General features: G+C 49.1%; 1 long non-coding RNA gene across 3 annotated transcripts in view; it reads left to right on the top strand.

Moving 5' to 3' along the window:
• LOC121154196 overlaps positions 1-21175 on the top strand; it is a 34815-nt gene extending 13640 nt beyond the window's left edge. For 2 of the 3 annotated variants that reach the window (XR_005883466.1, XR_005883464.1), the window contains exon 3: positions 21142-21175. This is a non-coding gene — a long non-coding RNA (uncharacterized LOC121154196). Of the gene's footprint in view, positions 1-3937; positions 4037-21141 lie in introns of those variants that run through there. The other variant, XR_005883465.1, reaches the window with a different exon arrangement.
• The last annotated feature ends 3536 nt before the right edge of the window (positions 21176-24711 follow it).

Raw genomic sequence — 24711 nt, 5'->3', positions numbered from 1 at the left:
TCTAGCCCCCCATGCGCTCCATGCTTAGCCACTTTGCTTACACTTGTCCTTGTCTGCATACATTTCTTACTTTCTTCAACCAATAATTTCTTGCTTTCTTAAAAACTTCTAATTAATTTATTTGAGATATGGAGAGAGAGAGAGAATCTCATCCTCTTTTTCACTCCCCAAAGGCCTATGATGTTTGGAATCAGAACTCAGTCTAAACCTCCCAAGCAGGTTTCCAAGAACACAATTAAGTAAAGTTTTCTCTACTTCTCCCAGTGTCTACATTAGCAGGAAACTGGATCCAGGAGTCTGGAATGGAACTGGTGTTTTAACCTCTAGGCCAAATGTCCTCCCTGTTGTTCATTCTTAAAAACCCCTCGAGTTAGCTCCTTCAGGTAACCCTGTCCTTTTAGGATGCTCTCGCGGCATCCTGAGCATGGTCTTAACACACTACGTGCTCTGTATTACTCGGGGCACCTATTTTCCCCACTAGGCGATTGGTTCTGGCAAGCCGAGGGCCGTGCTTTGCTTATCTGCGCATCTCTGAGCCAGACATGCAGGAGGGAGTGGAGCTATGCTGAACTGAACTGGGAGCCACAAAGCTGCTGCAGCCACCTCCCCCTGGAAGAGTCAGTTTCTCATCCAGTCCCCAGAGCGGTCAGCTGCCAGGTATGAGGCGAGTCTGTCACTGCCTTCTTGCCTGCACGTGCCAGGGTGTGATGTGAGAGTAGACCCTTCCTGCTTCTCCTTCATTGTCACTCATCCACCTCACCTTGGCCGCTGTGCCGCCCCCATGACATGGGCCTGTGTTGAAACAGAGGCGGCTTCTCTCTCAGGGTTGGGCGATGTCTGGCCCGTGGACCATCAGGAGCCCCCAGGTCAGCCTGGCTCTGCCATGGCAGCCACGGGCGAACTTGGAAGCCAATGCATCTGGAGCTGGTGGGTTTTTAAGTTGATCATTTTGTATGGCAGATAAAAGTTTCCTCACCTCTGTGGATCCAGACTTTTGAGCCACTGGATGTCTGGTGGTTTTTGTCAGAGAGAAATGAGACCACCCCATAGAGTTTGTATAATTTTTTAAAAGGATTTATTCATTTTTTTTCTTTGAAAGACAGATTTATAGAGAGGGATAGAAAGAGAGATTTTCCATCCGCTGCTTCATTTCCCAAATGTCCTCAGTAGTGTAATGGCTAGAACTGGGTTGGTCTAAAAGCAGGAACCAGGAGCTTTTTTGTTTGTTTGTTTTTAAAGATTTATGTATTTTATTTTTGTAATTGGAAACTCAGGTATACTTTCCATTAAAGGGAAGACAGGAGGGGGAGAGACAGAGAGAAAGCTACAATGGGCAGAGCTGAGCCAGATCTGAAGTCAGGAAGGAGCTGGATGGGAAGTGGAACTGCTGGGATTAGAACCAGTGCCCATATGGGATCCTGGCATGTTCAAGGCAAGGACTTTGGTTGGTAGGCCACCGCGCCGGGCCCTAGTTCTCTATTTTCTAAGATTTTATTCATTTAATTTATTTAAGAGGGAGAGAAAGAGAGAAACAAGAACACAGGCATTTGGTCACCCCGGAGAATGAGTCTGGTGAGGCCGTTGCAGCCACAGCGGCTTCCCCTCACTTCTCTGGGCAGTGATGTCTCGCCCGAGAGAGGTGTGTACTTCTTCTTCTTGTAGGGAGCGCCTGCTTTTTACAGGCTCGTATGCACCAGCCAACGCCTGAAGAGCTCCTTACATAAAATGCACTTCCCACAGTATGGGCTTGTTTAATCCTTGTAACTGTCTTGAAAGGTAAGCAATTTTATTTCCCTTTTATTACTAGTGAGGAAACAGAATCCCAGGGAGATGAAAAGACTTGCTCATGCCATCAGCAGATGAATGAATTCACAAAAGGTGGTTTACAGGAAGGAAGGAAATGCTGCTATTTGCCCAACATGGATGGACCTTTAGCAAAATATGCCATGTGAGATAAGTCAGGCTCAGAAAGACAAGTAATTGTGGTCTCTCTTACATGTAGAATCTAAAATAGTTGAACACCCAGAAGCAGAGCAGAATGGGTGTGGCACAGGGAGATGGTTGGTCTAAAGCGAGGGGCCAGGAGCTGCATCCAGGTCTCCCATGTGGACCCTGATCTGCTGCTTCCCAAGTGAGTTATCATGGCATTGGACCAGAAGCAGGCACGATGCAAGCCCAGGCATTCTTACGTGGCGTGAGCCTTCCAAGTATGGCTCATCTATGTGTATGTCAATACTGTTCTTATTTTATTGTTTAAATTGGAGAAAGGGGGGGAGGGAGGGAGGGAGGGAGAGAGAGAAAGAGAGAGAGAGGAGAAGAAGGTTGAGGAAGAGGAGGAGGAGGAAGGGGAAGAGGAGGAGCACTGGACAGGAGCACCTTTGGAGCCAGTGTTGTCGCACAGCCAGCAAAGGTACCGCCTGTGTTGCTGGAAATCCATATGGGAACGCCATTTGTGATCCAGCTTCCACACAGTGGCCTGGGAAAAGCAGCAGAAGATGGCTGGAGTGCTTGGGCCCGTGTTTGCCACATGGGAGACTCAGAAGAAGCTCCTGACTCCTGGCTTTGACATGGCTTATCCGCAGCCACTGTGGCCATCTGGGGAGTGAGCCAGCTGATGCAGCATCACTCATTCTCTCTCCTCCTCTCTGACTTTCAATCAATCTTTAATATTAACAACAATATTAGGAGACACCTACCTTCTTCAGGTTTCACTTCTCGAATACCAGAACAGCCTAGGTTGGGTCAGGCCAAAGCCAGTGGCCTCACATTCTGTCATTTGTGGTGGCAGGGACCCAAGCCACATGATCCATCGCCTCCTTCCTCCCAGGAGGCACACTGGCAGGAAGCGTGATGGACACCTGAGCAGATGCTGGGTTACAGGTGCAGAAACCGCTGCTGTCGCAACACCTGCGCTGGGTGCAAGTTTCAAAGTTTCAGTTAGGAGGAATATAAGACTTTGGAGATTACTGCACAGCATGGCGATTATGATTAATACATATTTTAAAAGATTAATTAATTTTATTGGAAAGACAGACTTACAGAGACAAGGAGAGACAAAGATCTTTCACCTGCTGGTTCATTCCCCAAATGACCACAATGGCCAGAGCTGAGGCAATCTGAAGGCAGGAGCCTCTTCCTGGTCTCCCACGTGGGTGCAGGGACCCAAGCCTTGGGCCATCCTCGACTGCTTTCCCAGGCCACAAGCAGGGAGCTGGATGGGAAGTGGAGCAGCTGGGACATGAACCAGTGCATAGGATGCTGGTGCCAGCAAGGGGAGAATTAGCCAATTGAGCCATCACATGGTTAATAGACTTAATATTTTCAAAATGATGAGAGCAAATCTCAGATATTCTTACTACATACATAATAAGTATTTGGCTTACTTCTTCATTAACTTGATTTAGTTGGTTGTTCTCGGTTATTTTCCATTGTGTACCTATGACATCACTTTGTGCTCCATAAACAAACACAATTATAATGTTCACATTTCAGCTAAAAGATGTGTTTGAATTCGGATGGCCCCACATAGTTCACGTTCCGGACTGCTGGCTCAAATTTTGTTTCTTTCCCTACACCACAGCTGCTTCCCTGGCTGGCACCTTTGTGGATGTGGGTTATGGTATTGCTTGGTCAGATTCACATTTTTACGGAGAGGGGACCAGAGGAGATGAAATGAAGCCCAGAAGAAAAACAAGCTAAATGAACTAGATTTTCTCACTTCTGTTTAGATGACATTATGCTGTCTTCTAAGAGGAATCACAACTTTTAGTTCTTGTTAAATTTACTTTCAATACAGGCTTTTACTTACTCAATGAATAACTACATTTTTATTAGAGCAGAAGAAACTTGAGTTCATATACTCACAGTCATGTTGCCTGTTGCAGTGTTTTCAGCACGAACACAATGGCTAAATGAATGTTTCCTTTGCCTGTTACAGCTCTTCCTTCCTTTAAGGGAGTTGAAGGCTGATACTGGGACGATCCACCAGGTGGCGCTGCAAGACTGCTTAGTGTGGGTTATACTCAGAAAAAAAGAATTCTGTGACTTTTGTTTAAAAGGAGGGGACGAAGGGGAAACAAGAAGAGAAATCATTGGTCTTGGTTTTCTGTTCGCTTACAGTTGGGCCACAGGGCGAGCCCTCTAACCGTGATTCACTTGAGCATTTGAGATTTCTCGCGGGGATGCTTTTCCCAGCCATGCCAGGGCAGGGAGTCTGATTTTTCATCGTACACAGTGCAAGACCCTGCTTCTTGTCGAGAGCATCTGCTCGTCCTGGTGACAGAGTGGGACCTCCCCTGCTGCCCGGCTGTGCCGCCCTGAGTTCCCGGCGGGCCTCCATGTTTCTCTTCCCGGCAGGGTCCATGTCCAGCCTTCACTACTTTCCTCAGCTCCCCTCCTGTTTTCCCTACCCTCCTCCATGCCCTCTCCCTTTCCAGGACCCTCCGCATCGTCACGTGACACTTAAAGAGTAGGACATCCTGCGGAGGCCCCCTCAGCCTCTGAGCCCGGCACCCGGGAACCCTCACCCCCCATCCGTTCCTCTCTGCACCCCTTCTGTGATGCTGCAAGAGTGGTCTTTTATTTCCGTCAACATGGACTCAGTCACTTCATTGTCTTCCATTTACATTCACCTCATTGTCTAAGAAGTTAGGAGATTCTGCTGTGTAGGGGGTTGAGCCGACAGCATCTGCTAGCAGGGACAGCTGTGAAGCAATGGCTAACCTGCTCCGTGGAGAGAGGTCAGTGTCCCCTGCGGCCCCCAGGGTAGGACATTACAGCTTGTTAGTTCCTGTAACTGGTATAGCATCCTCACAAACTGGTTCGTGGTTCCTCAGACTCCGTGAGGAATCAGACCACGCGCACGGGGGAGGTAATTCCCGCTGTCAGGATCTTTGCACCTGCTGGGCCAAGACCCTGCTTGACCCCGGGGAAGGGTGTTGTTCACTGGCCCACCACCTCCTGGTGGTGGAATTGAACTTCTTACATTCAGCCGTCCTAGCACCTGTGTCAGATCCCAGCATCCTGGCGACCTGAGGGGTTTGTGTGTGCTGAGGAGAGAACTGGGAAGTGATGGAGTGGAGGGTGTGTGGTCCCTACATGGGCAATGTGTGTGCTCCCTACAGCTGGCGATGTGTGTGGTCCCTACAGCTGGCGATGTGTGTGCTCCCTACAGCTGGCGATGTGTGTGGTCCACAGCTGGCGGTGTGCGTGGTCCACAGCTGGCGATGTGTGTGGTCCACAGCTGGCGATGTGCGTGGTCCCTACAGCTGGCGGTGTGCGTGGTCCACAGCTGGCGGTGTGCGTGGTCCACAGCTGGCGATGTGTGTGGTCCCTACAGCTGGCGGTGTGCGTGGTCCACAGCTGGCGGTGTGCGTGGTCCACAGCTGGCGATGTGCGTGGTCCACAGCTGGCGATGTGCGTGGTCCCTACAGCTGGCGATGTGCGTGGTCCACAGCTGGCGGTGTGCGTGGTCCACAGCTGGCGATGTGTGTGGTCCCTACAGCTGGCGGTGTGCGTGGTCCACAGCTGGCGGTGTGCGTGGTCCCTACAGCTGGCAATGTGCGTGGTCCACAGCTGGCGATGTGCGTGGTCCCTACAGCTGGCGATGTGTGTGGTCCACAGCTGGCGGTGTGTGTGGTCCACAGCTGGCGGTGTGCGTGGTCCACAGCTGGCGATGTGCGTGGTCCCTACAGCTGGCGGTGTGCGTGGTCCACAGCTGGCGGTGTGCGTGGTCCACAGCTGGCGATGTGTGTGGTCCCTACAGCTGGCGGTGTGCGTGGTCCACAGCTGGCGGTGTGCGTGGTCCCTACAGCTGGCGATGTGTGTGGTCCCTACAGCTGGCGATGTGTGTGGTCCACAGCTGGCGATGTGTGTGGTCCCTACAGCTGGCGGTGTGCGTGGTCCACAGCTGGCGGTGTGTGTGGTCCCTACAGCTGGCGATGTGCGTGGTCCCTACAAGGGGCCATGGAGAGTAGAGTCTCGAGAACAGGGCAGCGTGCAGGTGCTAGGGAGTGAGAATGGAGGTTAAGATGGAGCTGAAGGGATCAAGGACAAGGAGGCTTTGAACAGACTGAGAAGGCAAGGCCTGGTTGAAGGAGAATGAGGGCTGACCAACGGTTGTCTCCACTGTTTTATCGACTGCTGCCCAACCACGTGCCCTCCATGACTGAAGAAGTTCTCTCCACGATGGCTAGAGCTCCCAGACATGTACATGTCATGGAATTGTAAAATAATAATTAAGAATGGTAATATAAGGTCAAGAATCTTATTTTTAAAAAGATTAATTTTATTTGTTTTAATGGCAGAATTACAGGGAGAGATCTTCCATCTGCTGCTTCACCCCACAACTGGCCACCGAGGCGGGGCCAGGACTGGCAGAAGCCAGAAGCCAGGACTCAGGAGCTTCCTCTGGGTCTTCCACGTAGCTGGGGGATGCAAGGCCTAGGACCATCTTGTGCTGCTCCCCCAAGCACGTTAGTAGGAGCTGGATGCGGGGTGGAGGAGCTGGGACTTGAACTGTGTCCATTTGGGTGTTAGTATTGCAGGTGGCAGCTTAACCTGTTATGCCACAATGCTGTCCTGCATCTTTGACTTTTTTTGAGAAAGATAAAGAACAGCAAGCACAAAGCAAAACAAGACTCCGCTTGAACCCGCATATATGTATCCAGTTTTGCCTAAAACATCCTTGACATCAACAGGTGAGAACTAATAATGACAGAATTGTAGGCATTGAGTCCACACGACGACAAGGTCCTCCTCGTTCTCATTTTGCTGGGAATGGTGGAGCCTCCTGCGCACTGCATTCCATAGAAAGGCCACTTGATGGCTCACCTAATCCACTCATTTGACTGGCAGATAATGCGATTAAACACAGATAAGAGAAACACACTGAAACGATCTTCCCCAAATGTGTGTGGTTTCAAGTGGCCCTTTCTTTGAGTAGCGCTGTGGATCTTGGAGTACCTGAAGTGTTTCAAGCACTCACGGGAGGTGACTGAGACAAGAGCAGCTCATTATATTCTGGTGAGCCCCGTCCAGCTGGCTTCCAGAGCCAGGTCGAGAGTGTAAGGGCAGGCTTGAATGAATGAAATTGCACCTTACTTATGAGGTCCAAAACCTCATGCCTGCGCTTCTGGTCAAAGGATTCAGGCTGATCACACACACACACACACACACACACACACACACACACACACACACACATTCACACAGATTCATGCTCACTTGCACACACATTCCAAGGTCTTTAGTAAATCCCAGGAATCGGGCATAGTGTTGAATGATATATATATATATACATACATACTACGCTACATATGTGATAGCTGAGACATGCAAAGTGACCGCTGGGGGTCGCGTGGACAGTGTAACTGTACCGGGGAAGCTGATACTCTGTCTCAAAGGCAGGAGGAAGCCAGAGGATGTGAAATTACACCACACAACTTTGGTGTGAAATTTAAAAGCAAGATATTTATTTCTGGAGTTTTCCATTCAATACTTCTGGATAAGGACGGTGTACAGTGGAGGGATAACGAATGACTACATCGGAAAGATGCCTCAGTTTTTTTTTCCTTCCTTTTTAAAAGATTTGTTTGTTTTTATTGGAAAGACAGATTGACAGAGAGAAGTTGAGACAGAGAGGAAGATCTTCCATCCACCGGTTCCCTCTGCAAATGGCTGCAACAGCCAGAGCTGAGCTGATCTGAAGCCAGGAGCCAGGAGCCTGGAGCCTCTTCTGGGTCTCCCACGCAGGTGCAGGGTCCCAAGGCTTTGGGCCGTCCTCGACTGCTTTCCCGGGTCACAGGCAGGGAGCTGGATGGGAAGCGGGGCTGCTGGGACATGAACTGGCGCCCATAAAGGATCCAGGGGCATATAAGGCGAGGACTTTGGCTGCTAGGCTACTGCACCAGGCACTCAGTTTTCTTTCTGTTTCAAACTGCTGCCTTCACCGATTTTTGGACTGAAGAGACTGTTAGGTTCAAGGGAAAAATAAGACCAATCTTGTCAGAATCCAGAAGAAAAGAGATCTTTGCTATGCAGTAGCAGAAATAATTAGCAACATGTTTCCTGCAGTAACGTGGAAAGTGGGAAATCTATTCAGTGAGCTGAGTCATCTACTTAATGAGGTTTCTGAGTGACGACTGCAAGGTGAGCCGCGCGCTTCTGGTTCCTGCTGTGTGACGGGAGGGGAGAGCGGCCAGCAGAGGCGAGGGGCAATGAGGACAAACAAGCCAGGACCTGGTGCTTCCGAATATTCTGTCTGCCCAGATGGAAAATGGTGCTAAGATCAAAAAGGCCTCCAAGCCAGGATCAAATCCAGGCTTGGGAAAGTCTGAAAGTGAATCCAAGCTTGTGGCTGTAAAATCTCAAATAACGGGGGCTGACATTTTGGCACAGTGGGCAAGGCCTGCACTCATGATGCTGGCATGCCAGGGGTGCTGTTTTGTGTACTGGCTGCTCCACTTCCTATCCAGCTCCCTGTGATGTGCCTGGGAAAACAACAGCGGGCCATGGTACTGCCCCCCTTCTTTTTAAACACAAAATTCTTTTTAAAAAGTTGACTAACATTGATGAAGTTTGGTTTTATAGGTTAAACTTCGAAAATCATGTAAATCAATCAGATAGTAACAGTTGTATAATGAACATTTCTTTCTTTTTTTTTTTTTTTTTAAAGATTTATTTATTTTTATCACAAAGTCAGACACACAGAGAGGAGGAGAGACAGAGAGGAAGATATTCTGTCTGATGATTCACTCCCCAAGTGACCGCAATGGCTGGTGCTGTGCCGATCCGAAGCCAAGAACCAGGAACCTCTTCTGGGTCTCCCACATGGGTGCAGGGTCCCAAGGCTTTGGGCCATCCTCGACTGCTTTCCCAGGCCACAAGCAGGAAGCTGGATGGGAAGTGGAGCTGCTGGGATTAGAACCGGCGCCCATATGGGATCCCGGCGTGTTCAAGGTGAGGACCCTAGTCGCTAGGCCACGCCGCTGGGCCACGCCGCTGGGCCCTATAATGAACATTTCAAATGAAGTACTTTAGTATATTTTTTCCTCTCTGGATGACAGCAGTGTTACTGTAAGGTCTTTGACAGCACGGTGATGGGGCAGGTTAAGCTTGCACCCACAGTGCTGGCATCTGGACATCAGTTCAAGTCCCGGCTGCTCCACTTTTGATCCAGCTCCTTGCTTATGGCCTGGCAAAACAGACGAGGAGGGCTCCTCACCGGGCTCCTACACTCACGTGGAAGGCCCAGAGCAAGTTTCTGGCTCCCGGCTTCAGAGACGCCCCGCTCTGACCATTGTGGACAGCTGGTCAGTGAGCCAGTGGATGGCAATCCTAGCTCTGTCTCGCCTTTCAACATAAAAATCAATCTTTCAAAAATATAGCCACTGTCAGAGCATTGTTTTCTTATTTTACTTAAAATGGGCACTTTTCTGGATTATTATCAGAAAATTCTCATTTTAATTATAGGTAGTGTGTCTTTTATCTGAAATAATTGGGACCAGAAGTGCTTTGTCATCCAGGCCTTATTATTTTTGATTTTGGAGTCCTTGCACAACCGTAATGAGACATGGTGGGGATGGGCCCGAGTGCGAACATGGGCTGCCCTGTGTTTTATGGGAACTCACTCTGCCTGGGCTGCAGGTGGCCACAGCCGGCACGTGCGATAGTGTCACCATGCGTTCCATGGTGAGGCAGTCCTGCCTGAGCCGGCATGCTGGAGCGCTGGCATTCCAAATGTCTGTGATTCTAGAGTAGGAAGGCCCCAGCTCCACTCCATGGCAGGACAGAAACCTGATACTTTGCATGTATTTTAGAAATTTCCTGTGAGCTATTTTCTAGGAAAAAGCAATTTGGCATTTTCTAGTAAAAAAAAAAAAATTTCTGCCTAGGTGAATTTTGTGCTCTGAGATTTTAACCTTAAGGTTTTAATATAATGAATGCACTTTAAAAAAAAGATCTATTTATTTTTATTGCAAAATCAGATATATACAGAGAGGAGGAGAGACAGAGAGGAAGATCTTCCATCTGTTAGTTCACTCTCCAAGTGACCACAACAGCTGGTGCTGCGTTGATCTGAAGCCAGGAGCCCATATCCTCTTCTGGGTCTCCCACACAGGTGCAGGGTCCCAAGGCTTTGGGCCGTACTCGACTGCTTTCCCAGGCTACAAGCAGGGAGCTGGATGGGAAACGGAGCTGCCGGGATTAGAACCGGTGCCTATATGGGATCCTGGCATACTCAAGGTAAGGACTTTAGCTGCTAGGCCACGGCACTGGGCCCATGAATGCACTTTTAATTGTAAGTTCTTCCTCGTCACTGAGATACATACATGCTTTTCCTCTCCCTGGTCCCTGAGCAGATTGGGTTTGCTTGTGCTGTTGTTGCTCTTCCTCCTCCTCGCTGGAAGCCTGGGACTGGCTGACGCAGCTCTCAGCAGTGTCTCCCCCTTCACCTTTTCTACTTCCTCACTGTCTCCTTGTGGTTCAGGAATCTTCTTTGCTCTTCTTTGGAGGGTCATGTTCTCCAAGCATATTTTTAAGACAAGCATGACTTAGGGGCCCCTTGCCCTCCACTCCTCCTGGGTAGCCCTGGGCTTCATCTCTGGAACGACTCAGCTGCTTTTCTGTTGTCAACAGCAATGCTTGCTTGCTCTTCGCAAAGCCTTTGTCCACACACAAAATGAATGCAATATCTTCACGTTCGCTGGTATCTTTACCTTTCATTGTAGTAATTTTTCCAACTGTGCTGTTCTTGGGAAGTGTCCTGTGTCAGTCATTGTTCACTAGTGAGAAAGACACGGTGGACACCTATACTGTGTTCCTACTTGGGGCCCTTCCATCATTCCTGTGTGCAGATGGGATGGTAGCACTCGAGTCCTTGGTTCCAACTGATTCCTACTGGCCTTTCACGGCGGCCTGGGCACCGTGGGGCCTGGCAGGAGCAGGTGTGGGCACCGTGAGGCCTGGCCGGAGCAGGTGTGGGCACCGTGGGGCCTGGCAGGAATAGGTGTGGGCACCGTGGGGCCTGGCAGGAGCAGGTGTCGTGAGGCTCACCCTCACCTTTGATTGTGTGGTTTTTGCCCCACTCCCCACTTTCTACTTTCCTCTTGGGGTTTTTCCCACGTAATCTGCATACATGCTGGGCAACCTTCATTCACACTCCCTTGCAGGCGCTCACACACAGGCCCGTCCCATCCTTGACCCCATGCTTTCTGCCGCCTCTGCCTGAATCACGGTCGTTCCCTGTGACAGCATGTCTCCTGCGTGGCTCCTTCCTATGCCCCCGACGAGGCCTCTTGCGATGCCCCTGTTGTGTGCACCTGTGCTGTGGGTAGTGGCAAAGCAATGGGGAGCCCTGGCCACAAGGGGGAGCTGCTGTGCGCTATCTTGGCGAGGTACCCCATGGCTGAGTGGTCTGGGTCCCTGTCTTCCATCAGCTACTGGCTACATCATCCTAAGGGACAGTGCCCAAATCCTGGGGGCCTTCTGCTTTTATGCTTCCTGCTAACAGGCCCCTAAGAACCTGGGCTAGAAGGGACCAATTCTTTGGTGTTTAGAGGCAGAATTTCAGCCACTTTGTCTTTCTCCAGGGGTCTGATCTTCCAAGTAGAATAAGGCAGCCCCAGCCAGACCGGGGGAGGAGGGTTGAAAATTGTTCATTCTGCCCCCGGCTTATGTGTGGCCCCAAATAATTCATCCCTTCTCCCTGGTAGCCTTTATTCACCTGTAAAATAGATCTAATAATTTGGACCTACCTCAGAGGTGTGTGGCGAGGTATAATTAGTGGTAGCACCGAACGCTGAGAGGCACAGATGAAAGGCTCTGCTGAGTAAGTCCACATCACGCCAGTGATTAATGGCTTTTCCCTTTGAACCCACTGGAGACCGCCCCTTTGACTTAGGCTGTTGCACTGCATCTCAGCTCTCCCATCAGGCAAGAGGCATTGCAGCCTCCAGGCTGGCCACACAGGGCCTCCGAAAGCTGCGGCCATCCGAAACGGATTTTCATCTCTCGTACCTTCCCTCTTCGGCCTTGCTGCTAAATGATCGGGCATGAGAAGAGGCGGCTTTTTTCCTGTGTCAGGGCTCTGCTTCAGCCAGAGCACAGCAAGATGTGCAGGGCGTGGCGAACAGCGCTTGCCATTCTTAGTTTCGTGGGCGTTGCTTTGCCCAGCTGTCTGAACGCCAGCAAGGGACAGGGTTTCCAAGGTGGGGCCAAAGTGACTCGTTGTGTTGGGTCCTGGAAGGAGTGACCCTTACCTCCTGTCCAGGGTCCTGCCTTGTGGGAACTGTGCAGAACCCTCCAGCACCATTTCGCAGAGTGCCCCATCCGTGCAGGGGATGGTGAGTGCCGTTGTACATGGCTGCCCTGGTGGGGCGCGACAGAGGGACTGTCAACCTGGCGGCCTGTCCTGGAGGCTCAGCCTCACCTGCCTGTTAGTAGCTGTACAGCCTTGGGCAGCTTGCACAGCCGCTCTGTACTTCCTGAGGGCTACACATACGCCTGGAAAGCTGGTAAGGGGATTCAAAGAGAAGAGGCCTGTGGGCCTGGACAAAGCTGCTGGCCCGGGGTGTCCGGCCACACCCAGGCTGCTGGGAGAGGCTGAGTCTGTGCATGGAGCACCATTCAGAGGCATGACTGTTCATGGTAAAGTTGGGCAGGCCCACCACCCGCAATCCAGTAACCCAGGAGGAAACTAGTACCTGGGGTGGCTTCTGTAGCAGCCCTCAGACTCTCTGATTCTAGAGTCTTCCAACCAATGACTGGAGCATTGCTACCACTAGTAGAAATGGATGACGTAGAGGAGTCAGGAGGGTAAGAATCAGGAGTATGATTTGATATTGTTTTGAATATTTAAGAAATGCATTTTATCATTTAAGAGTCACATTAGCATCTGGAATTACTTAGGTGTATGTATTCAGAAGTAGATGCCATATTCTCACCTATAAGGATACAGCAGAGAGCAGTAGCTCTACTTTTTAAAAAATTTATTTATTTTTTAATTGCAAAGTCATACATATGAGGAGAGACAGGAAGATCTTCTGTCTGATGATTCACTCCCCAAATGGCTGCAGTGGCTGGAGCTGAGCCAATCTGAAACCAGGAGCCAGGAGCTTCTTCCAGGTCTCCCACATGGATGCAGGGTCCCAAGGCTTTGGGCCGTCCTCGACTGCTCTCCCAGGCCACAAGCAGGCAGCTGGATGGGAAGTGGGGCTGCCAGGATTAGAACTGGCACACATATGGGATCACAGTATGTTCAAGGAGAGAACTTTGACTGCTAGGCTACCACACTGGGTTCAATAGCACTACTTTTATTTTAGTCAAGAATTAGGGACTCACTTTCCCCTTCTTTTCTTGATCAGGCTATGACCTACAGTGTAGGTCCATGTCGCATATTAAATATATGTATATGTATGTATATATATATACACATAGCTTGAAAGAGTTATAAAGAGAAGGGGGAGAGGAAGAAAAAAGGGAGAGCTATCTTCCATCTACTGATTCATTCCCCAAATGGCTGTAATGGCCAGATCTGAGCTGGTCAAAGATAGGAGCCAGGAGCTTCTTCTAGGTCTCCCACATGGGTGCAGGGCCCAGGGCCTTGGGGCATCCTCTGCGGCTTTCCTAGGACACTAGCAGGGAGTGAGTGGGTAGCAAAACAGCTGGAACTTGAACCAGTGCCCGTAGGGGATGCTGGCACCACAGGCAGAGGGTTAGCTTGCTGGGTTGCCGCATTTGCCTCTTGAGTCACACTTTGAGAGGAATACAGACAGCATGGAAGTGAGCTTGGTGTTGACACTACTGAAATCACGGAGGTCACAGCTTGGGGGAGCAGGGTGCTGGGGAGGCGTGATCACGGTGTTCAAGTTACATGGAGGTGAAGGGAAACATGAGGGTAAAGTCAAACCATGACGGACAGAGCTTGGTTCATTAACATAGATCATTTTGGGATCAGTACTTTTAGGGCGGCTTCCCTGTTAACCAGAGCACTTGCTTAGTGGAGCAGTTCTTAACACTGTTTGTGTTTTGTGCTCAATCCGGCTAAGTATGTGAGTGCAGCTCAGTTTTTAAGCTACTTTCCCAAGCCCTAGTGAGCAGTGAAATGGGCCCATGGTACAAACTCTTGTTAACAATCCCACAATCCTCTTGGCCACTTTGGTCAGTGTAGGTGGGGGCTGCTGAAATATGTTGACCAAATTACTTGTGTCAGTGATGCTGAACACACCTCTGAAGGCAAGCCCTGGGGAAAGCACTGGAAACAGGCAGCCAGCTGGTCAGTGGCCTGCGGAGGCCTGGGGTTGGCTGTGGGCACTCAGTCCATTATAGAGTCTGATCAGGCCTTCGGACTAGGTACCAGCACTCCATGGAGTCCCAGGTAAGGCAGTCTGGTTAGTGATGTGACTCTGCAATGTTTTTCAACTTTATTGTCTCCAGAAGGTTAAATGTTCAAGCTTAGAAAAGACAAACTAGACTTTAAGTGATTCAGTTTTCAACTTAATAAAGGCACTTTGGAAGGGAGCTGGATCTATGGTCGGTGTGAGTCAGCATTTGGAAACTGCTGTGCTGGGACCAATCCTGAACTCTCACACGGGGGGAGGGGGTGGTGTTCACCACACACATCCAGGGCTGAGGAGGAAGGAGCAGAGGAAACCTGGGCCTGAGGATCCATCTGCTGCACTTGGGCGTGTTTGAGCCTGTGGCCCTCAGACCTGAGCATGCAGCGGGGGCTCCTGGAGACCCCTGAAACCCCACTGCTGGACCCCGCCCTGAGGGGCTGAGGCAGAAGGTCTGGGATGGGCATGCACCTGAATTTGCTTTGCTTTTCTTCTTCTTTTTTTTCGTATTAAGGTGATATTTAAAATTTTTTTTCCATTTTTTAATTATATTTTTGACAATCTTTACATAGTTAATTAGGGTAAAAAGGTTCAAGGGCTACAGGAAAGTGGGTAAGACTATTATTTCCACATTGTTTCCTTCATGTATCTGAGGTAAAAGGGGATATTAAGGGAAAAACCCAGTCTCCCACCCACCCCAGGTCCTGGATGTAGGGTATGCTCCGAGGGGCTTGTTCAAGTGGTTTTGATAGTTCACCAGTTATGAATTGCTGCCAGTCTTGCCACTCCAAGCACGATGAGGTCGTTGAAGAATCCACTGATTGACATAGTCCATCATAGAGTCTCCGTTTGCCCAGTATTTCACTGTCAACACATAGCTGAGGTGGTTGATTGACTTGTTCTGTCCTCTGTCTTTTCATGGTTAGGGATCTGAGTCTGGCAGTTTGATTCGGGAGATCCCCAAAGAAACTTCGTCTCAGGTGTTCCCAGAGCAGATTCTTGTATGCACTAGCAAGCACAGGGCCTGGCACAGTCCATTGCCCTGATCAGCTGGTGGTTGTAATTGTTGGGTTGGTTCTGTTTCCAGCGCTGTCTTCCACTGGAACCAATTGGATGTTGCAGTCCAGCCTGGTTCTGCCCAGCACACACTCGGCCCTCACATAAACCAGCCTAGTCGGAGCAACCCACAATAACCCCCACCAGGCCCGCCCCCTACCCTGGTTTGCCAGTATGTGTAGCCGACTAGTCCAGTCTGCCCCATATCCCATCTAGCTCTCATAAATGTCGGAGGGCTTAGTTCCATCTAACCAGAGTTAACTGTCCAGCTCTCACGGGATGTTGTTGGGTGCCTCTCTGTCTAGCCATCCCAGCCCCTGTCCTGGTTTTTGTGCTCTCCAGTAGGGGTGGTAATCCAAGAGGGAGGAGCCCACTATTTCCCTCCCAGGTCTCTCCCACTCCTGGGTTATGCACTCTCCAGGTGGTTCTGTGATTTAACTTGACAGAATTAGTCCCCAGTGCCAGCTTCTGCCAGCTGATGCTGCGGCTAAGCCCAAACAGCCCTCATCCAGTCTAATTTTGTTTGCACCAGTAGGAACAATCAGCCCAGCCTGGCTTTTCCCTTATCTAGGCCACATGACGCCCACAGGTGTTGTAGCCCTGCTTAGTCTGGTCTGTTCCCATCCCAGCTCACACTCTCCAATGGGAATAGCTATCCAGCAGGGGAGCCCCCACACATTCCCCCTGCCGGCTTTGCTCCCTCCCTCCCTCGTTCTCACGTGTGCTGGTTGGGCGTAGCAGTCACATCCGGCACAGGCAACCTGACCTTGGCATTCTGTAATATGCACTGTTTTTTTGTCACAACATAACCTGGCTTGTCCCACACTCTGTTCCGGTGATCGGATTTGCCAGTGGATGATGTGAACTTATTCAGCCTGGTCTGTGCCTGACCCTTGCCAAATGTATTCCAGTGGGAAACTGTCCATGGCTTGTTCTGGGCTGTTTCCTGTCATGCTTCTTGTGCTTACCTGCTGAATTTGCTTTTCTAAGAATTTCCCAGGTGATCGGGGAGATGATGGTTGGGAGGCATACTTTATGAAATTTTAAAAGGTCTAGTTACTTATTTCAAGGCCCAGAGAGAGAAGAGAAATGAGTAAATGGAGAGAGAGAGAGAGAGAGAGAGAGAGAGAGAGAGAGAGAGAGAAAGAGAGAGAGAGGAAGAGGAAGAGAGAGATCTCCTGTCTGTTGGTTCACTCCTCAAGTGGCCTCAATGACCAAGCCTGGGCCAGGCTGCAGTCAGTAGCCTGGATCTACCTCTGGGTCTCCTGCAGAGGTGTGAGGGCTGAAGCACTTGGGCCATGTTCTGCTTCTTTCCAAGGTATATTAGCAGGGAGCTGGTTTGGAAGTGGAGCAGCCACAGCTGGAGCTGGTGCTCATACAGAACGCTGGCAGCACACTCAATAAGAAGCTTAACTCTCTGTAGCTCAATGCAGACCCCTGGATGCCACAGTTCAAGAACCACCATTTTTGGGGAATGAATGGAGGAAGCCGGTCTGATGTTACCTTCATTTTATCTTCCTTGGGGAGAAGGTTGGGCAAGCAGCTTGAAGTAGGCTTTTCCCTACACTCAGGTGGGTGATGGTGGGTGAAGACATTCCTGAAGGCATGGGACAGACTGCTCAGTGCTTGGGGTGGAAGCAACAAACCCAGAGGCCAGAAGTGGATCCAGCAGGGAAAATTGTGTCTGTATAAAACAAGTTCTGGTAACACGTGTGATAGTTAATTTCATGGGTCAACTTAGTTTGACCCTGGTACTGGATATTTGGTCAAAAATTATTCTAGATGTTTCTGTGAAAGTTTTCTTTTTCATTTTTAAAAAAGATTGATTTATTTGTATTGGAAAGGCAGATCAGATTTATGGAAGAAGGAGAGACAGGGAGAAAGAGCTTCTATCCTCTGATTCACTCCCCAAATGGCTAGAGCTGAGCTGATCCAAAGTCAGGAGCCAGGAGCTTCTTCCAGGTCTTCCACATGGGTGCAGCTTTGGACGATGCTCTCTGCTTTGCTAGGTCATGAGAAAGGAGCTGGATGAGAAGTGGAGCAGTCAAGGACCTGAACTGGCACCCATGGATCCTGGTGCTTACAGAGTGAAGATTAGCTACTGAGCTTCTGCTGGATCCATTCTTTTTCTGTCTTAGATGATGTAACAGTTGAATAGTAAACCTTGAACTGAGCAAGTTATCCTACGTGTGTGGTGTGTGTGTGTGTGTGTGTGTGTGTGTGTGAGAAATTCAATCAGCTGATCTCCCAGGAAGAAGCAAGAATTCTGCTAGTGGACTGGCTGACTTTGAACTCGAATGGCATGCTTCCTCTGAGTCTCCTGCCTGCTGAGCTGCCTCATGACAGCATGGACACATCTCTACACTGTCTCCTGAGCCAATTCTTGGAAACTGATTAGTACAACATTCACTGAGATGTGGCCACTGGCAGACTAGGAATATACATGTAATTCTCTATTGTGAAAAAAAAAAGTGTTTTATTAAACACAGTTTGAAATGTTAACTCCTGCTCTGGGCTGGAGGCAGGTGGCAGGTGGCAGGTGGCGGCGTGAGGCGTGGCACTTGTTGAGGTGTCCATTGGACTGATCTCACTCAAAATGAGCCAGGGAAGGGGAGCCGGCCTGCAGAGGCCACGTCTTTGGTGGCCAGTGAGCAGACACTAGTTTGGTGCTTTTCTTCTAATAAATGCTGTGCCTTTTAATTTTCTGTTTTTGAGATACTTACTCAGCTCTTCAGCTTCAAAGAGCCCTGGAAAACGTAGTTCAAATGTCCTTACAACACTGCTGGGAGATGGTGGGTGTTCTTCCCACTTTAGGTTTGGCAAGACTGAGGTAGGAAAGTTGTGACATACTCAAAGATGTGGTTAGAGACCAAACTGGGACTTGCTGACACCAAGCTCTGGGTCTCCTATAAAGTCCTTGTTCTTTCTGAAGAAATTCACGGTTGCAGAATCAGTGCTGTTCTCACGAACAGTCAGAAGAGTAGCTACCACGTATTATAAGCCGTGTAAACTATTGTGCGAAAGTTGCCTCATTCAGGTTCATCCAACAGCCTCATGTGGCTGGCAAGCTAGTCACTCTCATCTCATGTACAGGAAACCAAGAGTCCTGGACGTGTTAACATTTGTTCAAGATAGCATGGCTGAGAAGCAAGTGTGTTGAATTTGAAACGTGGCTCCAAATCCCGCCCCTGCACCAGCACTCCCTACTGCCTGTGGGAGTCCCGAGGATACTGTGGGCCACACGAGCTGCAAGGGTTCTGGGTATTATGGATTTTGAGCACTGTTGAGATGTAAGCAGCACAGGGGCAAGGTGCTGGGCTGGCTTGTGCACCCAGGAGGCACTCAGTCACTGTTTGTTAGATAAACGAACAGACCACTTTGGGGACTTTCTGAAGAAATACAGTGAAAATAAATAGGGCTGCTTCTCCTAGCTGTATAGGGAAGCTACAGAATGTCATTGTGGTGCCCCAAGAATGAGGGGAACTTCCGACGACATCCTGAAGGTCTAAGGTGGGAAATAGTATGGCCCAATAAGGGTATGTTGACTAGTCCTTGGGTGTTCACACTGGGGTGTTCGATCTTTCTCTGGTCCATCTGTATGCCAGATGATAACAAACAAGAAGGGCATGACTGGAGTACACCCAGGAGAAATTAGCCAGCTTCTGCTTGTTCATTCTGGCTGTTGGGTTGAAGACTTTGATGGGCCTTTTAGAACTTCCCTTTGTACTGAACGTGGTTGTGGGGGACCCAGGGCTAGTGGCTCTTGCTGGATGGATGGGTTTCCATACTTCATCTTCCAAGAAGGCTAGGGAAATAGTGAAATAGTCCTGGGCTGCACGACATCGTGCCAATAGCACAGGATGCTGTCCTTGACCACAGCGCACTCTGTGACGGGGACTTGAGTATTTCTGATAAACTTTCCCCGCTTTTCTGTTCACCAGGGCCGAATCAGTGTTGCCCCACTCCCTTCCTCAGGTGGTCTCCTTGGAATACAGGACTTTATCTTTCATCACCCTATTCCTTCCAGAGAGTGGAGTGGAAGCCTTCTTGGTAGGGATCAAATCACACTGCCTCATCAGGTACAACTGGCTTGGATACAATGATTTTTCATTCATGATGCGTTTTAGTTAGAAACAGTTTTTAAATATGCGTAACATAAGTTTTTCCATTTTAAGTACATAAATCTGTACATTAATAAATCATAATCTTTTTGGATAACCTTGTTTGTGTACACACATATACATAAACATATATACACATAATTACAGTTACATTCCAGTGTGACAAACACCCCTTCTTGGGCTGGGATAGAAGTCTACCACACACTGGGGTCCCTGGAGCATCTGGAGGAAGCCTCTGCCTGGCAGTCTTACAGAGGACACCAGGGAGCGGGTAGCCAGGAGGGGCAAGGTGCACCCCGGGGTTTATAATGCCTGAGGCTTCACACAGTCCAGAGCTCGGCAGTACCCACTTTATCAGTTCTTCCTTCTGCATAGACCAGTGGGTCCACTGCCTGCCCGTTCACTGGCGACACAGTCCAGGCACACAGGACCCCCACCCTCCTGGACAGCTCTGTTTCCATGTGTGGTGAGAAGGCATGCACTTCTAGTGGCAGGCACTGGCCATTTGGTTGTACACAGCAGCTACCATTTCAGCCCGCTGCTCTGGTTCTGTGTCCAGCTGGCAAGCCTTGAGTGAACCCATGGCAGTGCAGCTCCTGCCCCTCCTCCACAGGCCGGGAGAGTGACAATGTGCACTTCACATTCAGCTTTTTTCTTTTATAAAAAAGATTTATTTATTTGAAAGGCAGAGTTACACAGAGAGAGAGAGAGAGAGAGCGAGAGAGAGAGCGCTTGCATCTGCTGGATTACTCTCGGACTACAATGGCTGGAGCTGGGTCCATCTCCAGGAGCTTCCTTTGAGTCTGCCACAGGAGAGCAGGAGTCTCCGCACTTGGGCCATTCTCCCTTGCTTTCTCAGGTACATCAACAGGGAGCTGGATTGGAAGTGGAGCAGCTGGGAACTGGCACCTGCATGGAATGTCCCTGCGCAGGTGGCAGCTGTCCATGCTATACTACAGGGCTGGCCCCACATTCACATGCTTGTGCAGCCATCACTAGCATCTACGTGCAGAACATTTTTATCAGCCCAAAGTGCAGCTCTTTTTCCGTTAAACACCAACACCCTGTTATTCCCTTAACCCAAGTGCCTTGTAATCATGATTCTACATTCTGTCTCTAGAATTTATCTTTTAGTTAACCTTGTCTCCTTTTAACCTTTGAGCTTTGAGTAGAGGCTAAACAAATGCCAGTCCTGGGTGGGATGGTTGTAGTCGTTCTTGAAGATGAGGTATATTTTATCTTGTTATCTGGGAGGAAGTAACAGGTCTGGATGGCAGAGGAGGGAGTGAGGGGAAAAGACGCAACTTCCTGTGCCAGGCCTTGGGCATGCAACCCCTCTAGAGAGGCTCTCTTCCATCCACAGAGAGGAAGGGGACACATGGCATCATGACTTGTTCAGGGCCTAAGTACAGAGCTGAGATTTGAACTGACGTCTCATCACATCTGATACTTTTATTTATGACCTTTTTTCCCCAATAGCAGCTTTATTGCATAGCATAAACTTTGTTGTTAAAAATATACAATTTAAGGCCCAATGCAGTAGCCTAGAGGCTAAAGCCCTTGCGTTGCATGTGTGGGATCCAATGTAAGTACTGGTTCATATCCCGGCTGCTCCACTTCCCTTCCAGCTCCCTGCCTGTGGCCTGGGAAGGCAGTCGAGGACGGCCCAAAGCCTTGGGACTCTGCACCCATGTGGGAGACTTGAAAGAAGTTCCTGGTTCCTGGCTTTGGATCAGTGGTGCAGTTCTGACTGTTGAAGCCACTTGGGGAGTGAACCAGCAGATGGAAGATCTTTCTCTCTGTCTCCCCTTCTCTCTGTAAATCTGATTTTCTAATAAAAAATAATAAATTCATTAAAAATATATACAATTTAGGGACTGGTGTGGTGGCTAATCCTCCACCATGTGGCATTGTCATCCCATATAGGTGCCGGTTTGTGTCCCAGCTGCTCCACTTCTCATCCAGCTCCCTGCTTATAGACTAGGAAAGCAATGGAATATGGCATAAGTTCTCAGATCCCTGCACTTGCATGGGAGACCTGGAAGAAGCTCCTGGGTGACAGCTTTTGTTCATCTCAGCTCTGGCTGTTGTGCCCATTTGGGGAGTGAACCAGTGGATCGAAAACCTCTCTTTATCCTTCGCTTTCTCTCTGCAAAATCTGTCTTCCAGGGCCTGGTGTTCTAGCCTAGTAACTAAAGTTCTCACCTTGCATGTGTTGGACCCCATTGGGCAGGTGCCTATTCATGTCCCAGTGGCCCAACTTCTCATCCAGGTCCTGTTTGTGGCTTGGGAGGGCAGTCGAGGGGAATGAATCAATGGATGGAAGATTTTCCTCTCTGTCTCTCCTCTGTATATCTGCCTTTCCAATGTTTTATTTTATTGGAAAATCAGACATTCAGAGAGAAGGAGAGACAGAGGAAGATCCTCTGTCTGAAGATTCACTCCCCATGCGGCCGCAACAGCCAGAGCTATGCCGATCTGAAGCCAGGAGCCAGGAGCTTCTTAAAGGTTTCCCGCTTGGGTGCAGGGACTCAAGGCCCTGGACCATCCTCGACTGCTTTCCCAGGCCATATGGGATCCTAGCACATGCAAGGACAGGACCTTAACTGCTAGGCTATTGCACCAGGTCTTCGATAAATGTTTCTTCTCAGACACATAATTTGCAATCATTTTCTCTCACTCTCTGAGTTGTATTTTCATTTTCTTGACTGTGTCCTTTGAAGTATGAAAATTCTTAGTTGTGATTCAGCCATATTTATTTTTTCTTTGATTGCTTGAGATTTTAGTGTCCTAAGAAAACTTTGCCTAACCCGAGGTTATACAAATGTGTTCCTAAGTTTTCTTCTAAAGTGTTTTCTATTTTTAGCATTTATGTTTAGGTCTAAAATTAATTTTAGATGCATTTTTGTAGAGATTTATTTATTTTTATTTCAAAGATATATGTATGTGTATCTGTCTATCTATCTATTATTATTATTATTATTATTTAATGGAGAGGAGAGACAGAGATAAGTTCTCCATCTCCTGGCTCACGCCCCAAGTGGCCACAATGGCTGGAGCTGAGCCAATCTGAATCCAGGAGCCAGGAACCTCTTCCAGGTCTCCCGTGTGGGTGCAGGGTGCTAAGGCTTGGGGTTGTCCTTGACTGCTTTCCCAGGCCACAAGCAGGGAGCTGGATGGGAAGTGGAGCTGCTGGGATTAGAACCGGTGTCCTTATGGGATTAGGTGCTTGCAAAGTGAGGATTTAGCCCTGGAGCCATTGCACTGTGCTCTCGGATTAATTTTTATGTGGCGTATGCAGTAGGATTCTACTTTTATTTATTTTTTTGTGTGTAGGTATCTAGTTGTGCCTACATCATGCTTGTTTTTTAATTGAAAAGTTTATAAAATTGTATATAAATATTTATGTTTTCATGAAACAATTCTATTTATGGATTCCCTCTTGCACCCCTCCCGACTCTCCCCTCACTGATTTCCTCCGTGTTATTACAACAGTACAAGTCTTCAGCAGCAGTGTTATTCCATTATTCTGCTGTTTAAGTGTAACTATAGACAATGGTAGAAAGCCCAGCATCCTATTGTCAAGGCATCTTTGTTTTTTCTTTTTTTAAAAAAGATTTATTTTTATTATTTTTTCATTGGAAAGGCGGATATACAGAGAGGAGAGACAGAGAGGAAGATCTTCCATCCGATGATTCACTCCCCAAGTGAGCACAACGGCCGATGCTATGCCGATCCGAAGCCAGGAGCCTCTTCCGGGTCTCCCACGCGGGTGCAGGTTCCCAAAGCTTTGGGCGGTCCTCGACTGCTTTCCCGGGCCACAGGCAGGGAGCTAGAAGGGAAGTGGGGCTGCTGGGATTAGAACCGGCGCCCATATGGGATCCCGGGCGTGCAAGGCGAGGACCTTAACCACTTGTGCCACTGTGCCGGACCCAGCTCTACTTTTTAAAAAATTTATTTATTTTTTTAATTGTAAAGTCATATATATGAGGAGAGACAGGAAGATCTTCCGTCTGATGATTCACTCTCCAAATGGCTGCAGTGGCTGGAGCTGAGCCAATCTGAAACCAGGAGCCAGGAGCTTCTTCCAGGTCTCCCACGTGGGTGCAGGGTCCCAAGGCTTTGGGCCGTCCTCAACTGCTTTCCCAGGCCACAGGCAGGGATCTGGATGGGAAGTGGGGCTGCCGGGATAGAACCGGCGCCCATATGGGATCCCGGGCGTGCAAGGCGAGGACCTTAACCATTGTGCCACTGCGCCGGGCCATTTTTTTTTTCTTAAAGATTTATTTATTTTTATTGGAAAGGCAGAGACACAGAAAAGAGGAGAGACAGAGAGGGAGATCTTCCATCTGTTGATTCACTCCCCAAGTGGCCACAGTGGCTGGAGAGGAGCCAATTTGAAGCCAGGAGCCTGGAGATTCATCTGGGTCTCCCACACAGGTGCAGTATCCCAAGGCTTTAGGTCATCCTTGATTGTTTTCCCACTCCACAAGCAGGGAGCTGGATAGGAAGCGGGAAGTGGGGCTACTGGGATTAGAACCAGTGCCCGTATGGGATCCCAGCATGTGCAAAGGACAGGACTTCAGCCATTAGGGCCTCGTCAAGGTGTCTTTAACAGTTTGATTGGACGTCTTCCTTTTATGCAAGGGCAGAGATGCATCTGCAGAGTATCTTCATTTCTCAGTTTGCTAGTCTCCATAGTCAGTTCATCCATGAGAATATATGTATAAACATGTTTACCTATGTATCTATATGTCATTCATTTTCCTGAGGTTGCCTTCAGTTGGAGAGAACATATGATGTTTGTCCTTTTGGGATTGCCTTATTTCATTGAGCATCATGGTCTCTAATTGGTACCATTTTGTTACAAATGGTACATTTCATTCTGTTTAATGGCTGTTAGTAGGTGCACCATAGTTTCTTCATGCATTCCTGTTTCAGCGGGCGTCTGCTGTTGTGGGTTGCACTGCTGTAATGGCGCAGGTCACGTTCTCACATTCAAAGTTCCCTTCCATTGGATGTATGTCCAGGAGTGGGGCAGCTGGGTCACATGGCAGATCAAAGTTCAGTTGTCTGAGCAACACTGACTTCCCAGGGGCTGCATTAGCCTGTGTTCCCACTGACCGTGAAGTAGGTACATCCATGCCAGCAGGTGTTGTAGGCCAGTCTCACTGGAGTGAGGTGAAACCTCAACGTGG

Source organism: Ochotona curzoniae, unplaced genomic scaffold, assembly GCF_017591425.1.
Source record: "Ochotona curzoniae isolate NIBS_2020 unplaced genomic scaffold, NIBS_Ocur_1.0 contig_2723, whole genome shotgun sequence".
In the NCBI taxonomy this organism is placed as follows: domain Eukaryota; kingdom Metazoa; phylum Chordata; class Mammalia; order Lagomorpha; family Ochotonidae; genus Ochotona; species Ochotona curzoniae.
This window is presented reverse-complemented; position numbering and strand designations above follow the sequence as displayed.